This window comes from Pinus tabuliformis, chromosome 7 (assembly GCF_031772625.1).
Source record: "Pinus tabuliformis cultivar Carrire ecotype Pingquan chromosome 7, CPIR1, whole genome shotgun sequence".
Classification (NCBI taxonomy): domain Eukaryota; kingdom Viridiplantae; phylum Streptophyta; class Pinopsida; order Pinales; family Pinaceae; genus Pinus; species Pinus tabuliformis.
The window spans coordinates 1,047,986,281-1,047,990,649 of record NC_142293.1 but is presented as its reverse complement, the minus strand read 5'-3'; the positions used below and the strand labels follow the sequence as shown (position 1 = coordinate 1,047,990,649).

The following is a 4,369-nucleotide window of genomic DNA, read 5'->3' as shown; positions in this document are numbered from 1 at the left end:
GGGAAGACTGACGGAATCATTCTAGATAGAAGAAGAGTGAGCATTAAGGGAATAGGAAGATATATGTGGAAGATAGGAATCATAATGGAGAATTGAATCTAGAATGATGGGGACAGAAATATCAAATTCTTCCAAAAACAGTTGGAAGTTAGAGGTGCATTAGTGGTATTCACATGGTAAATTTGGAAGCTAGATCAGGTAAGAGAAAATGAGATTAAAGCTTCAGCGATTCATTTCTTCTCTAATTTGATGGGAAATAATGTGTTGGGATTTCAGAAGCAAAGATGCTTCTTCCTTACTGGATAACATTCCCAGATTTGTAAACCAAGAACTAAAGGATTTTTTGTTGAAGCCTGTTTCTCAGGAGGAGACTGAAGAACCTATCTTCTATTAACAGAAGAAGAAATCACTAAGACCAGATGTTTCCTGAATAAATTTCTCCAGCCTAGATAGTAAAGCTATATTTTCTAGAACAAATGGAAGAATCAAGTACAAAAGGAAAAATTATAGGTCTCGTAAGCTCAACTTTCATTGCTTTAATTCCAAAGGGAAAAACATTAATATTGTAGTAGATTTACACCAATTTCACTAGAAACACCATTCACAAGATCATCTCTAAATTTATAGCTCCTAGATTGCAGCATTTTATACTAGTTTAATTGCTAATGAGAAACAGGGGTTTCTTAGTTGATAAGAACACACATTTTTCATATATATATAATTTAGCTCCAAAACATTTCCTTATGGATAAAAAGAAGAAGTCAAAGTCATATGTTTTTAATTTAGATATGGCATGTTAGCTTTTGGGGTTACACCAAGTGTTTTCACCTTGACAGCAGAGCGTTGTCTCCTAGCCCCTTGGCAATGGTTCATGGACATTTGGATGGCTCAGTTTGGGTGGATGACCTTGGTTAGGGTACTGGCATGGTGCCCCTCTCAAGGAGGTTGTTACCCTAATCAACATACTACAATGGGGAATCTATTGCTCAATCAATGGAGGTGCCTACCTAGGAGGAGAAGCATTGGGCATTGACCCTTGGAGCTTGGGGCCATTGATATACCTTGGAGGTTGGATCTTGACTTGAGGATACTTGGGTTCAGGAGAATATTTTATAGAGGTTGGTGATGGACCCAAACACATAGATGTTCAAGAGGAGCATTGGAGCTGTGTGACCACATTGGTACACATGAGAGTAGAATTGGGTCAATGTTAGGGCACATGGCACACAGCTAGAATAAGAAAGTCTTACATGAGGATGGTTGGATAGAGGACCCGTTGACAATGTACATGTCAATAGTTTTGAGAAACAGAGTACACAACAGTGGACAAAAAAAAATTGAGTCATTGTCATCATTGAAATCCCAAATTCTATAGTATTATTGTAAAAATGAGTCTAGTATGACTATGAAGCCATGTAAAAACACCTATGTAAGCCTTTGATTCTTAATGAAGGATGTTTTTTAACCTCCCTAAATTATTTGTGTTTCTAAACACAAATAATTAGCAGATTTTTTCTCTCAAGCATTCCCTAAAGCCATAGTGGAATTGTGAATGATGAAAATTTCAGTTACATGAACTCTATTATTGGTGGTTGTATTTTAGTTACATGAACTCTATTATCAGTGGTTGGGTAAAGGAGTCATGCGGCAGTTTTAACAACAGGATGGCTTCCATGGGAGTAAATAATTTTAACAAGTTTTTAAATGTGCCCGAGTACACTCGAATCCCACAATTATTGCCTTGTTTTTCCTTAACAAATTTCGAAAGACATGATCTACAAATTCCCCCTGTGTCATATGGCACACTCAGAAATTCTCAAGGAGGTATTAGATATTCATTTGCATCAAACTGGCCTTCCGCAAGAATGATGTCATAGTCCACTTTCAAAGGTCGAATAGATTTCATGTCTAGAGGAAATGAAATGCAGGAGCGAGTTCTAGGGGTGAATGCAAGAAATGACTCTTTCAACCATAAAGGCCCTTTGTGTGCAGGGCTCTCTACATCAGTGAGATTTATTAGGTGCTCAAAGTGATATCACTGAGATGTATTAGTTACTCAAAGAGAAACCAGGGTTGTAGTAGAAAAGGAATCTCGCTACTGGAGCAGTCCAAAGCGGGTATGAACAAAGTGCCATGACTGAATACTATATCAAAGTCTCAGATATGAGTGAGAAAGAGTGGCCTTTGTTTATTGATACTTTCATAAGTTGTTATCAGAAGTTTTTCCTTCAAGGAAAATCACAAGTTTAAATCAAAGTATCAGATATGAGTGAGCAAGAGTGGGCTTTGTTTATTGATATTTTCAGAAGCTGTTACCAGATATTAAGTATCCTAATATCTGGGATTCCAATCCTATGTACAACGGTTGCTGGGAAACTAGATGTTTCATGGTCACGAGCATCACAATCATGTGGGACAAACTACTGAAATGACACAACCTTACTAACAATCTGTCTCTTATTTCTTTTCTTCCTTGTAGTCACATTACATTAAAAATTGAACATGTTATTTTGACAATAACAGTAGGAAGAACATTTGCAAAATGATCATGATCTAGCAGTTATATATATTTATATATGATATTGAAATTCTACACATTAAAATGTTAATATATGCTTCAAAGTAGAAAACATATATTGAAATAACTCTTTATATAAAGATAGGTTTTAGATACTGCAGGAGAAAGATACGTATTAGATGGGTTTTAGATAGGTTAAAGAGATAGGTTAGAGTTGTAGAAAATAGGTATCACAGGAGTTGCAGTATAACTTCTAGATCATGATCATTTTGCAAATGTTCTTCCTATTGTGCTTGTCAAAATAACACATTCAATTTTTAATGTAACGTAACTACAAGGACGAAAAGAAATAAGAGACAAACTGTTAGTAAGGTTGTGTCGTTTTAGCAGTTTGTCCCACATGATTGTGATGCCCATGGAAAATCTAGCTTCCCAGCGACTGCTATACATAGGATTGGAATACCAGATATTAGGATACTTAATACTCACAGACATATAGACAATATTCTTGTGAAGAATATTGAAAATGTAGGAAGATATCCCCAAGTTGGAGAAGAATGCGTTGATATTACACCTATAGATCATGGTCTTTGCTTCTCAGAAAATCTAGAGGATCATTACTTTGAGTGGCTCCATTGGCCTCAGGCTTCTTTTTCTCAGAGGATGAACTAGAATATATTATAAGTTTGATGTTATCAACGATGCATGAATACTAAGACAGGAGTTACCCATGATAGGAGAGGCTTGTTTATGGGTTTTGATGGTGTGCACTATATTCCTAAAAAAACTGCTAAAGCTGGATGTTGGAGAAGAATCCGTTGATATTACATGTATAGATCATGGTCTTTGCTTCTTTGAAAATATAGAGGACCCTTACTTTGAGTGGCTCCATTGGCCTCAAGCTTCCTTTTCTTAGAGGATGAATTGGAATATATTTATAAGTTTGATGCTATCAAGGATGCATAAATACTAAGACAGGAGTTATCCATGATAGGAGAGGCTTGTTTAAGGGTTTTGATGTTGTGCACTATATTCCTAAAAAACTTATTAAAACTGGTCTTTGTCTTGCAGAAATTAGTGCAATGATGAGTCGTGAGTTTCATGGAGTGGAGGAATCTAGTAGCTTCAAGCGATTTACTTGATTGCTGTTAGTCAAGTGATGTGTAAGTTGGAAGTTGATCAAGAAATGTTTGTCGTTAAATCTCATGGAGAGGATAATTGCTCAGAACCTTTTTAAGAAGAGGAACATTTGCCTGAAAAATTTCAATTTGATATGGATTATGAAGATGATGAGGATTTCAGTTACAAGAACTCTATTATCAGTGGTTGGATTTCAGTTACATGAACTCTGTTATCAGTGGTTGGGTAAAGGAGCCGTGCGGCAGTTTTAACAAGAGGTTGGCTTCCATGGGAGTAAATCGTTTTAACAAGTTTCTAAATGTGCCTGATTACAGTGGAATCCCACAATTATTTCCTTGATAATCGTTCAGAACCTTTTTTAGAAGAGGAACATTTGCCTGAACAATTTCAATTTGATATGGATTGTGAATGATGAGGATTTTAGTTACATGAACTCTATTATCAGTGGTTGGATTTCAGTTACATGAACTCTGTTATCAGTGGTTGGGTAAAGGAGTCGTGCGACAGTTTTAACAACAGGCTGGCTTCCATGGGAGTAAATCGTTTTAACAAGTTTCTAAATGTGCCTGAGTAAAGTGGAATCCCACAATTATTGCCTTGTTTTTCCTTAAAAAAATTTGAAAAACATGATCCAAAAATTCTTCTTGTGTCATATGGCACACTCAGAAATTATCAAGGAGGTATCAGATCTTCATTTGCATCAAACTGGCC

General features: G+C 36.1%; 1 pseudogene; it reads left to right on the top strand.

Moving 5' to 3' along the window:
* Positions 1-2,771: 2,771 nt before the first annotated feature.
* LOC149251266 (phosphatidylinositol 4-kinase gamma 6-like) lies at positions 2,772-3,997 on the top strand (annotated as a pseudogene).
* Positions 3,998-4,369: the final 372 nt, after the last annotated feature.